Genomic DNA, 13857 nt, shown 5'->3' on the forward strand with positions numbered 1-13857 from the left:
TAAGTTTAATTTGAAAAAGTCGTTATATAGCCTAAAGATGGGGCTATAAGAAGGATGTTATCGTTTTTCAGAAAAAGTTACGGGTTGCCTATATTTAAGGGGTAAAATTTTGACATAAATTTGAACTAGATTTTCTCAAAAATGGCTCCAAGGAATTTTTTTTATTTTTTGATATATTTTTGATATCCTATCAGTAAATTGAATGACATTAGTCATATATCTTAACTCCCCATAGGAGGGGAGTTATGAATTTTTTATAAAAAAATATTCGAGTGCCCGTAACTTCCTTCTTAATAGAAACTAAAATTTGAAATTTTGCAAACATATATGGTACTTTATTAACTATTATCACAATAAATATTACCAAAAATATGGCTTCCGGTTGAACCGGAAATGAATAAAAAATCTTAATTTTTTTAGATACGCCCTGTATATTTTAACATATTTTGAAAGAATGCAAAATTATCTTTCCAATGACATAAAATTCATTGCTGTAGCTCAAAACTCGAAAAGTTACGGTAAATAGAAATTTTGCTATAATCTTAAGTGTGTCCTCTCTCACGCGTTCATAGCAGAGCATTATTGTAGGGCAGTCAATGAGGGTATTTGGCTCCGAATTCCATCCTACTACATTGATGTACTTGATATTTTCACAGTAAGTAGGGAATAGCTCAAGAAACAAAATCTACCCTATATACTATGGCGCTTTTATCTTGGGGCGGTTCCCACTTCTTCAAGGGGGTGGAAAATTTGTTGGTCAAAATAAGCACGGAAGTGGCTAAAAAACCTATTTCTAAGCAAAAACTGGTCTATACTTTTTTTTGACAACTCAATACTTTTTGAGTTATGCGTAGTTGAAAATTGGCCATTTTCATTGAAAAATGACACCTTTTCGGACGGATTTTTTGTGAATACCTTAAAAACTATGCATCGAACTAAAAACACTATATAAAACATTTTTTAGATTATAAATAATAAAGAGATTCGTTCCTTCGTAAATGTTCTATTTATAATACAAAAAGAGATATGGTAGGTGAAAATAGTTTGTTTTTTGGTGCATGCTCAAATTGGTGTATTCAACTTGAAATAACAGAGGAACGGTAGGTTTTAGGTGTATAATGCTACCAACACCTTTTGTAGTGTTTGAAAATGCCTTTAAAACGAGCACCGTTAAATGTCGGTTACTTACAAACTAAGCGAGATATGGTGCAAAAAAATATATGACTAATGTACTTTAAGGAAAAATGAAAAGTATATACATTTAACTCCCCATCTACCATAATTTAAATGCATTGTTTTCCTTCTACAATACCTTTTAATATATATAGTGTTATTTCTACTTTCAAAAAGCTGAACGGGTTTAAAATGAATGGTTTTTGTAAAAAATGTGATCAAATTATAGAATGAATTTTTAAATTTTCTTAAAAATCTTCCTTTTTCTCCATGTAATTCGAAAATAAAAATATTTCACCCCTGAGAAGTGGTGGGAACTTCCCCCATGATAAAAGCGCCATAGTATATAGGATAGACTTTGAATTAGGAGATTGGGCTACTCCCAAAATTTCATTAAAATCCATGCAGTAGGATAGAATTTGGAGATAATATCTTGTTCTTAATCTCGCGCATTGACTGGCGTAATCGAAATAGAATGAAATGCAAATATTGTAAACTATTAATTTCTCAGAAAAATGAATTAATTTGAAATGAAAGTATGACTATAATATTCTATTGATTTATGCAATAATCTACACATCTATAGTGTGTCCCCGAAATATGGCATCGAACATTTTCTCAAATGCAGGAATTAATGATGCGTAGAACCATAAAATACTTTTAAGTACAGTAGGTGTTTCTAAAATATCAAAATAACGAGTAACTTTGTTATTTTTATAGAATTCCAGTATCTAGTACCATAACGATAATAGAGCGGTACGATAAAGTTCTCGGGCGGCCCTTCCGTCCAGCTTTTTTTATTTAAACAGTTAATAAACATAAAAAAATGTTATTGACTATTCGTGTATTGTTCCCGCGAATGCATATGTCTGCAAATTTTCATTCATTTGAATTGAAGAAAAGCCAGTCAAATTAACGTCTAAAGATTTGATGCAAACTATTGAACTAAATAAAAGCGTTTAATAAAAAATGAAATAAACCATTTACTAGAAAAACCTTTTTATGTTAACTAAAAGTGAGTTATAGGTAATTGAATGTATATTTTTTTTCGGCGAGTTAAAAACTCGTAAGTATTCAAGCTGAAATAAGGGGAAATTGATGCATTTTATAATATAAACTTATTAAACATTTGTCAAAGTACTTAAAAATATCTATCAAATGAGCCCCCGAACATGTTGATAGCGTCAAAATTTATCTTTTAAAAATTTTTCCAAAAAATGTTATTGTTTTTTTTTTAATAACTCCGTTCGTGTTTATGATATCAGGTTCATCTAAAAACTGTTTGAAAGTTAATTCCAAGTGCTATTTAAGCAAGTTGAACATAATCTTTTAAACCCCTTACATTTTTAAAAAATAAAAGGTTAAATGACCCCGGCTGCATGGTTCCCACAGCTAAATTTAAGATTTAAACGTTTCTATCTCGGTTATTTTTTACCCTATAGAAATACTAAAACAGGTAAAATATTTGGCTCAAAAAAAAAACTAAAATTTGGTTATATATAATTTTTTACGTATATTGACTATTTTTGGAGTTATTATCAAATGAATATGAGAATTACAATAATTTTAAAAATTATGATTTTTTTAAATTATATCTTTTTTTCAAAAATATGCATTCTAAACCGGTCAAAATTAAAAGGCTTACTATACATTTTAATTTTTGTGGAAATGGCGTATGTTTAATTTTTCACTTTTTCCTAAAAAATTCGAAACGGTTTTCTAAACGATTCGAAACATGCATTTTTTTACGAAAAAATGTAAAATCTTTGGTCTTTAATAACTCAAAAAGTGTTGATTTATTTGAATAACTTTATATAACAAATTTTGCTTATAATTTGTCCCTCTATCGACTTATGGTATTATTTTTAATAAAACAATTTTCATCCCCAAGAAGGGGTGGCATCCACCCCCAGGGTAAAAGCGCAACTTGGCATCATGTCACCTTTGTTCCTTGAGGTATCCTCTAATTACTCACCAATTTTCATGAAAATCGATGAAGGTTCAACGAAATCGGAGGTGAAAACCTTCACTGACTGCACTATTTATAAAATGAAAAATTTTTAATAAAATTTAATCAATATACACTCTCATTATTCTTCTTTTTTCAATGAAAGACGGCTGCAATAGTGTTTATTCGACACATTAATAGTGTGAAATAGGAATTTTTGTGTTGTATGTTTTCTACAATGAATCTGTCAAAATTTTCCTAAGCTGAGTTAATGGACTATAGCTCAGTTTATAGAGGAAAATTTAACCTGTTTGGCTTTGAAAATATAACAAACCACATCTACTATCTTTTGAAAAGTGGTTATAATTAATAGTCTAAGATCCCACTGCAGAATCACTACGTTCATTATGTTAGTTAATTAAATTCACATTTTTATATAAAATTAAGACCACGAGAATCCATCGATGACAATTTAAATTAAATTAATAGTAATTTATTTTTGAAAAAAGAAATTATTCATGATTCATGACATAGGTGCATATTTTTTAATATCAAATTGAAGCTATTTTTGTCTAATACGACGATACAAGGTTGCCTGTGAAAAAAAAAAAGCCGCAAATTAGGGTTTCAGCTGTTAAAATAATTATTAAATATAATACAAAGTAATATTAGAATACAATAAAAAGTAACACAATTTGTTGGATCACTAGGGCAGTTGTATTAAAAATAAAATATTTTTATTTACTTTCTCATGCTCTTCTAACATCTTATCGCTAACTTCTTAAACATCCATTTCATTAAACCTGCTTGTATGTATTTTATTAGGTAATAATTTTAAAACCAAAAGAGAAATCATTAATGTTAATCTATAATACCGCCCTGATAAGTAAAAACGTCCTAACTGGCATTATTAGACTTTTGAGAAAAAGCAATATTTGTAGTTATTATTGTGCCATCCTCATTTTAAAAAGCAGGCGGTTGCTTTTTTGCACGTTAATTTTTTTACCAGCAATCACTAAAACTACCCTAAGTTTGACATTTTATAGATAGGACTTTTTAACTAAGTATTAATAATGTATACTTTATTAATTTTAATTATTAATTAAATTATTAATTTTTTAGATGTACTTACATAATATCTGCACTCTTCCAGAATTTTAATTCTGGAAACAAGACATAAAGTCATCAAAATATAATATTTTACCCATTTTTGTTAGTGCTTTTTCTACCTCATGATGAAAACTAGCCGCTGCCATGAAAGTGGGTCCAGGTTCAAAAAATATTAGAGTCAAATTTTTGTAACTCAACTTCAGATTATTTACAATATATTCGTCGTGGTAGCTCTTCTTACTCTCTTTCTTGGCTTGCATACTCAGGGCCGCGCCGTCCACGTGTGCAATGTGTGCGGCGCACACAGGCGCCAGCAATTAAGGGGCGCCACCAGAGTTATAACAAAAATTGTACGCCGGTCAAAACCACACTTACCCATTTACCGACCTTGCCACCCTGTATAACTCAACTTCAAAGGTAGGCACATTACGTATGGATTTATCCAATCTGCATAAACAAAGAAATTATGTAGGTACAGACATGCAGTCATCAAGCTACCCGTCCAGCACAATTTTTGCTTTAAAGCCATTGTACAAAAATTTGGCAGAAATTTATGATGCTTTATGTGATATAACACATTCGGATAAATTTGATCTTGATTCAAAAGATCAAGCCAGATGTTAAGATAAAATATCAACATTTACATTCATATTATAATATGCTCAGTCCATATAATTATGATATGGTATGAATTTCTGATCAAAATTAACTTCTTTGGCAAAATTTTACAATCAAAAACAATGAATATGCAGCTGGCGTCAAATGCTTTACAAGAGTTAAAACAATTCTTGCTCGGGTTTCGGACAGATAGCTAATCTAATTATGTTATTACCACAGCAAATGAAACTGCAGAGAAACTGGATGATTGAGCTCAATTTTTAACCAGCCATAGCTACGGCATCGAAATAAAACCAGACAGTTCAATTACGAACATATTATGTAAAGATGAACTGATTTTGGATCCTAAAATTTCATACAAAGTTCATTTCTTTTATTATGCTCTCGGCCAAGCATTAACAATTTTTTATATAATTTTAACAACGTTTTAGAACACTCAAAATAGGGCTTTTCAACAACAGTCATTTGTTTCGAGCTTCTGTCATATGTCGTATAATCCATGTATATTAATATTATACACAGATTACACAAAATATGACAGAAGCTCGAAACAAATGACAATCGATGAAAAGCCCTATTAAAACTTATTTGTAGAAATTTGTAAAAAAATGAGATTTAATGATCATTTAGATATAGCCGGAGACGATTTGTTTGAAGAAATTATACAGCTTCGGCCTTTGTTACAAGAATTAAATAATTGTTTGTAAAATTTTAAAATTAATATGTTGGCCCAAATTTAACAATAATAGTGCAGTCACTGAAGGTTTTCACTTCCGATTTCGTTGAACCTCCATCGATTTGCATGAAAATTAGTGAGTGGTTAGAGGATATCTCAAGGAACAAAGGTGATATCGTGCCAACTTGCGCTTTTACCCTGGGGGTGGATGCCATCCCTTCTCGGGGGTGAAAATTACTTTATTAAAAATAATACCAAAGTCGATAGAGGGACAAATTATAAGCGAAATTTGTTATATAAAGTTATTAAAATAAATAAACATTTTTGAGTTATTAAAGACCAAAGATTTTATTTTTTCGTAAAAAATGCATGTTTTAAATCGGTTTTTCACGTATAAATCAAAAACTATAAGCCTTTACAAAAAAAGTTATTACTACTGAAATTGAAGATAATAAAAAATTAAATACATTCCTCACATAAAGAACCAAACTAATGTTAGTTCAAAATGAGTTATTGGCAATTAAATGTGTTTTTTTTTTCGACGAGTACTCAAATCTAAGTATTCATGCTTAAATAACGGGAAAACGATGCAATGTATAAAATATTTCTCCTAAACATTTGCCAAAGTACTTCAGAATATCTATCAAATGAGCTTCAGAACAAGGTAATAGCGTCAAAATTAAGCAAATTATAATGAAAATAAAAGAACCGTTTCAAATTTTTTAGGAAAAAGTGAAAAATAAAACATACGCCATTTCCACAAAAATTAAAATTTATAGTAATCCTTACAAAAACTTCTTTATATTAGCATAAGTAATGTTTTCGATAATTTTGACCGGTTTAGAATGCATATTTTTGAAAAAAAGGTGAATTTAAAAAAATCATAATTTTTAAAATTATTGTAATTCTCATATTCTTTTGATAGTAACTATAAAAATACTCAATATACGTAAAAATTATTATAACTCAATTTTAGTCTTTTCTGTGCCAAATATTTTACCTGTTTTACTATTTCTATATGGTAAAAAATAACCGAGATAGAAACGTTTAAATCTTAAATTTTGCTGTGGGAACCATGCAACCGGGGTCATTTAACCTTTTATTTTTAAAAAAGTAAAGGGTTTAAAAGATTAGGTTCAACGTGCTTAAATAGAACTTGAAATTAACTTTTAAACAGTTTTTAGATGAACGTGACGTCTTAAACACAAACGGAGTTAATAAAAAAAACAATAACATTTTTTGGAAAAATTTTTAAAAGATAAATTTTGAAAAAAATTTGGAGCTTAAATTTTAACGCTATCAATATGTTCGGGGCTCATTTAATAGATATTTTTAAGTACTTTGACAAATGTTAAATAAGTTTATGTTATAAAATGCATCAGTTTCCCGTTATTTCAGCTTGAATACTTAGAGTTTCTTACTCGCCGAAAAAAATATACATTCAATTACCTATAACTCCCTTTTAGTTAAAATTAAAAGGTTTTTGTAGTAAGGGGTTCATTTGATTTTTTATTAGCTTCAATTTTGATAATAGTAACTTTTTTGTAAAAACTTACACTTTTTGAGTTATTGATGAAAAATTGGTTAAAAACATGCATTTTTCTCAAGAAAAATTAAAATCTTTGATCTTTAATAACTCAAAAAGTTTTGATTTATTTTAATAACTTTATATAACAAATTTTGCTTGAAATTTGTCCCTCTATCGAATTATGGCGTTATTTTTAATAAAATAATTTTCGCCCCCGAGAAGGGGTGGCATACACCTCCAGGGTAAAAGCGCAAGCTGGCACGATGTCACCTTTGTTCCTTGAGATATCCTCTAACCACTCACTAATTTTCATGCAAATCGATGGAGGTTCAACGAAATCGGAGGTAATAGCTCATATCCACCTTCAGTGACTCCACTATAAATATCTCTTCGTATTTTACTCACTCTGCCCATTCCTTCGCACTTTCTTTTCCATGGTTTCAGGGTTTTTTACTGAAATCTTTAAACAGGGTAGATGATGTGGAGCAGTTCTTTTGTAGTTTTAAATGGACTGTCCATATATAGGTATGTATATATTATTTGTAAAAGCACGTGATCAGGTTTTTTTATTTTTAATGATCTGGAATTCTTGAAAAATAATGTTCATTTTGTTGTTTATTTCTAAATCGGAAAAATGATTTCCTTTTCAGAATTCATCTTTTTAGGAATAAAAACAAATAATATCAAAACTCAATCAAAATTAATTCACAATAATAATGGTCGAGACACTCAAAAAAATTTCCGCGTAGAACGTAATTTTTTAATAATATTTATTTATTTTTATAAAGCAGTAAAATGCCACCTGTTAAATTTGAACAGTTATTTCATTATTATTTCAGTTCGTCAAAAAATTTAAATAAAGTTCCAATATAATAATTATTGGTAAGTAAGTATACTTCGTATATTTTTCAGAAGTAGGTACCGAAATGTTATAAGTGCCATAGCCACCTTTTAACGTAAAGTAAAGGTGGCTATGTAAGTGCCTACATAAGTTGCGTTCGCGGGTACAGTGGACAAATTGTCGCCGACAATTTCTAACCTCACTTAATATAAATAATACCGTTAAAAGATAAATAAACAAGGTATATTTATAATGTAGAAACTCTGGAAACTCGGGAGATAGACTAAACGCCGTTTTATCTCCTTAAAGAACAAAATTTATTAGTTTTGTATACAATTATAAAAAAAAATATTTACATACCTTAAAGAAAATCGGTTTTATAAGTCTTTAACAAATTTTAGTAATTACAAACAAATGCGACCTGAAATTCCCATTAAAAGATGGTTTCATTCTGTATCAAATCGCCATTTCATAAGAGTTATAAATAGATTGAGATGTAATCATGCTCTTACCTCCCTTCATATGTACAGTCTGGGTCTCACAGAGTCACCTAACTGTGAGTGTGGAAAAGAAGGTAATCTACTACATATTCTCCTCGAATGTTCACATCAATCAGTAAATATAAACAAATTTTATGATAATCTTAATATATTAAAAATTCCACTTCCCGTCTACCTGAACAATTTGATTTTTTCTGAAGAGATTAATATATTAAAAACAATTTACGAACATATCAAAAATTGTAAATATAGATTGTAGCAATAAAATTTACCCTGTATTTAAGAAATTTTGTTAAAACAAAGCAGGCATGTTTGTTAAAACAAAACAAACATGTTTGTTTTGTTGTTATTTTGTTTTAAATCCTGTAGATTTAAGTAAATATTGTATATTATAATTGAAAAAAGAAAAGAACAAAAAAAAGAGAAAAAGAAAAGAAAAAAAAAACAAAAAAACAAAATAAAAAATGCAAAAAAAACAAAAAAAATAAAAAATGCAAAAAAAAAACTAAGAAGATGTAAACCTCCGCGAGGATGAATCGGGTTTACGTCTTAGCGTAGTAAAAAAAAATTTATAAAAAATAACAATAAAAAATTAATAAAAAAAAACAAATTAACAAAATAAAAAAAATGCAAAAAAAATACAAAAAAAATAAAAATTTACAAAAAAAAATGAACAACCAAAACAGAGTATTATTTAGATAATAATTATTGTAGATAATAATGTTAGTTTGTTATGTATTTAGAGTTAGAAATACAGAAAAAATTCCTCTGATTGAAAAATCAAATTTGTTTGTTTTTAAAATAACAAAATGTCTGGCTAATTGGCTCGGCCAAGGCCATCAAATTCACTCAAAAAAAAGTCTTTAACATTCTAATATTTAAATTAACAATAACAAATAATACATTAACAAGTTTAAACGATAAAAATTAACAGATATGTAATAAAATATTAAATTAGATTTTAAAATTGACGGAACAAGATTTATGTCAATTTAGTGTCAGAATATTTATTATTCTTCTCTTTCTTTATAAATATCCTTTAGACTTTTACATACCAGGTTTTCATTATTACATCTCCCCCCTTGAAAAGGCAAGAGCTTACTGCTATGGACAAAATTTTTCTGATTCCGACGATAGCCTCCATTTATTTCATAAATTGATGATGAAAACCTGTTTAAAATTTTGAATGGCCCCTTTCTTATCGGATCAAGTTTGTTTCTGTTAAGACGGTTACCCATTTCGACATAGACTAAGTCTCCGACTTTAAATTCATAGTCTTGCTTCTTCCGGTCAACTCTAGTTTTATTGTTATTGTGAGCTCTCTGTGAATTTTGGAAAGCCAGAGTTCTGTTCTGAGCCAAATCTTGGGGCTGATTAAGATCTGAGGGCAAAATTGAAGATTGTTCACCGGTGAGTAAATAAAGTGGAGAGAATTTTGTTACACTGTGTGTTGTCCGGTTGTATTCTTCTGTACATTCAATTGAGATGCTGAACCATGGATGTCGTGGTTTCTCGTTAACCTTGCAGCGGATACGATTTACCAGTGTTTGGTTGAGACGCTCATTTAATCCGTTTGAAAAAGGACAGTCAACAGCCGTAAAAATTAAAGTTATGCCACAGTTTCGTATGAAGGATTTGAACTCATTTGAATTAATCGCTGCATAACGATCAGCCAGGAGAACTTTCACCTTATTCTTCTCAAAAATAGGACGTAAGAACCTGATTAGATCTTTAGCTTGTTGGCCTTTAGAAGGGCATGTATAAGCAAACCTACTAAAATGATCTACCAAAAGATGAAGATAACGTTTAGCTGAATGGTTGGCTGCAAACCCACCAATAGTGTCAAGTGACATGATTTCATATGGTTCCTTGGCTGGCCCTAACTGTGATAAACGACCAATATCTCGGCTTCTTCTTGACTTGTTTTTCTTGCAAATATCACAGTGGTTACAAAATTCTGCTATAACTGCATCCATATGTTTAAAATAATAAAAAGGTCGTATCTTTGCTATCATATGACCAGTTCCAATGTGGCCATAGTGAGAATGAATTTTTTTTACCAACTGTAAACCAAAGTTCTTAGATATAAAGATGCGTTCTTTGTTTCTTAGTTTTTTATAAAGAAGTTCGCCTTTTTTAACTGTATGTTTGTCTAAAGATAGCTCAGTGCTATTATTTTGTTGATCTTCTTTTAGGTCTTCGATGGTTATCAAATTAACCACTTGTAGTATATCATCAGTATTCTCAAAAGATTCCAAAACAGGGTTTCTCGAAAGAGCATCAGCTTCTTGGTTCGTTTTGCCTGGAGAATATGTAATGGTAAAATCATATTGAGACAGGTAGTACACTAGGTCTCCAAGTTCTTCATCGGTTCGTGCTTTTATTTTAAGATTTTCTAATGGTTTATGATCTGTGATTACCTGAAACTTTAGCCCTATTAACCAATGCTGCCAATAACGTAGCGCTTCTCTTATTGCGAGACACTCCAAATAGACCGCTTTTTTCTTTGCTTGTGATGGCGTGAATTTCTTTGAAAAATATGCTACTGGGTGCAACTCACCATTGTTTTGTAACTGTTTCAAAATTGCACCAACTCCTAAAGCACTGGCATCTGTAAATAAAAAAGTTCTTTTCTCTGGGTCAAAAATTGACAAGATGGGACTCTGGCAGAGATATTCTTTGATTCGAATAAATGTTGCCTCGCATTCATCTGTCCATTTAAACTTTGTTTTATTACGTAGAAGATTATGGATGGGCTCAAGAAACCTAGTATGATCTGAAATGTATTTATGGTAAAAATTTATTTTTCCTAGGAACTGACGAATATTTTTCTTATTTTGAGGTCTGGGAAAGTGCTTAATAGATTTTAAGTTATCATGATGTGGTCTAACAGAATTGTAAGAGAGAACATGGCCTAAATACTTCACAGAAAATTGAGCGAATTTACATTTTGATAGTTTCAGCAGGAACCCTTCTTGTCTAAGTGCATGAAGTAATTGTTCTATGTGATGTATGTGTTCTTCGAAATCGGAAGAAAATATTATAATATCATCAATATAATTTATGCAAAAGCCCTGAAGTCCGTAACGTCGAATAGTAGTGGCTAGTACTCGTTGAAAAATCGCTGGAGATATTTTTAAACCAAAAGGTAATTTCTTCCATTGATAATGTCCGGACTGTGTAACAAATGCTGTCTTATAGCGATCTTTTTGCCTTACTGGTATTGTCCAAAAAGCTGAATTAATATCCAAAACTGTATATCATTTGCAGTTTCGAGCCTTTACTATATATAATGTCTTCGATTCGTGGGAATGGTTGTGATTCCGGTACCAAAATTTTATTCAGTTCACGAAAATCAACACAGAGTCTCGATCATCTTCCTTCGTCTTTCTTATATGCCAAGGTCACTGGTGCAGCAAAAGGAGATTCAGATTCCTCTATCAGTCCTGCTTCAAGTAACTTGGTTATCTGACTTTCAATTTCACGTTCATCAGGAATGGAACATCTATAAGGTTTCTTTGAAATATATTTATTTTCTAAGAGTTTAATGTGAGCTTCCTGATTTTTTACTTCTCCTACATCGTACTTGTGTTTTGCAAATATCGATAAGTTTTCATCTAATATTTTAGAAATTTGATTTATTTTAATGTTGTCTAGATGTTTTATTTTATCTAAATAATCGTAGGAGTTTTCTTCAATATACCTTACCTGAACTTTATTGTTTTCCAAAGTCTCGGTTTTATTACCATAACTATATCTTAAATTTTCCTTTAATGTCTTTATATCTTCTATCTTGTTTTCATCCACTCTTTGGAGAATATTCAAGTTTTCGTCTTGCAGCAAACGAAACTGTTTAATAGCATCTAATCCTAGCAATACGTCATAAGAAAAATTATCATTTTTAATCACATAAGCATCTATTTCTTGTTCTATTTTATGGATTTTCATAGACAACTTTATTTTATTATAACTTTTTCCAACACCACTAATTGTTCTAAATGTCTGTTCATTTTCCAACATATTATGTTTAACATCTTCAATAATCTTTGAATTTATCAGTGTTATATTAGATTCACTGTCATAAATTCCAGTAATTTTATTATTATTGATTGTAACAGTTAATTTAATTAGTGGTGTATAATCTAGTTTTTTTGTTGTTCTTCCTCTTGAGCATTAACAGCAACTTCACTAACATCCGTAAGATTTACCCTTCTCGCATCAGTGCTACGTATTTTGTATCTGCAATAGTCAACTGGATGAAAACGTCCCTTGTATCCACGAGCCTCACGATAACTACATGGGAGTTTTTCTATCGATTTCTGATTTCTATTTTCATTCAAACGATCAGTCTTATTCGTAGCACTTAAAAACCTCCCTTCACTTTTTTTTAATCTAGGAAATATTGATGTGTATCTACATAGCTGATTCATAAGCTGTTCAGTAGTATTAATGGTCTCTTTGTCCAAGCGATCTTGAATATTCAATGGCAGACCCACCACAATGTGATTCATGCGCGATTGATCTGACATAGATGGCTCAGTCTCTAACAACATCCTTTCTTTTTTTAGCGCATAGTCTAGAAAAGAACCGTTTATATACTTATAAGTATATGCTAGATATACTGTTCGCCAACTTTTATCGCCGTAAGTTTCTAAAAAAGAATTATTTTGCCATTCCGACCATGCTCCATGCATTGTTAATTTACATAAAGTTGAGGTATAACATTCTATAGCATTATGTTCCAGAAATAGACGTAATATTTGTATTTTAGCTTCATATATTACTATTTCATGTCTTTCGCACTCATTTTCAAAATTACTCATCCACTGTCTAGCATTTTCTTTGCCTTGAAATTTATTTAAAACAAACTGGCTTTGAATTTGGGAGATATCCAGCCCCCTGTTTACTTTTGTCTCGAGTTTAGTGCTTAATTTATCAATTAGTCTAATTAAATCTACTTTAGTTTTATCTGTTTTTTCTAATGAAACCGGAGTATTTATAAGCGTGCTTTTCTCTATTAATTCCTCTAAATAACAATTTTTAAAAACAAAATTACAATCTTCATCTAAATACAAAGTAACAATCTCAGGATTTAATGTAATAGTGATGTTCCTACACTGACCTAGTTTTGTCAAAGCTTTACTTGCCATTTTGACAGTACTAATTGTGTCAAATAAATCTTTATGATATTTTAAATTTTGTAAATTTTTTGGAAACAAATAAGTGATATCATCTGATAATAATCTAATTGTTGTTAATTTAACTACCTCTAAGCTATTTTCTTCACCAAGTTCCAAATGGATTCGTACCTTCTTTGTTGACATCTTCCTGTATTCAAGGTGACCAAAAACCGATTTATAATGTAGAAACTCTGGAAACTCGGGAGATAGACTAAACGCCGTTTTTTCTCCTTAAAGAACAAAATTTATTAGTTTTGTATACAATTATAAAAAAAATATTTAC

General features: G+C 30.0%; 1 protein-coding gene across 3 annotated transcripts in view; it reads right to left on the reverse strand.

Annotated features, from left to right (window-relative positions):
* Positions 1-13857, reverse strand: part of LOC126884498 (zinc finger protein 675-like) — a 67904-nt gene that overhangs the window by 9124 nt on the left and 44923 nt on the right. The window contains exon 3 of one of the 3 annotated variants that reach the window (XR_007698067.1): positions 13039-13804. The exons of the other annotated variants lie outside the window; for them this stretch is intronic. The gene's annotated coding sequence lies outside the window, so the exon portion shown is untranslated. Of the gene's footprint in view, positions 1-13038; positions 13805-13857 lie in introns of those variants that run through there. 3 annotated transcript variants of the gene reach the window in all.

This window comes from Diabrotica virgifera, chromosome 5, assembly GCF_917563875.1.
Source record: "Diabrotica virgifera virgifera chromosome 5, PGI_DIABVI_V3a".
Classification (NCBI taxonomy): domain Eukaryota; kingdom Metazoa; phylum Arthropoda; class Insecta; order Coleoptera; family Chrysomelidae; genus Diabrotica; species Diabrotica virgifera.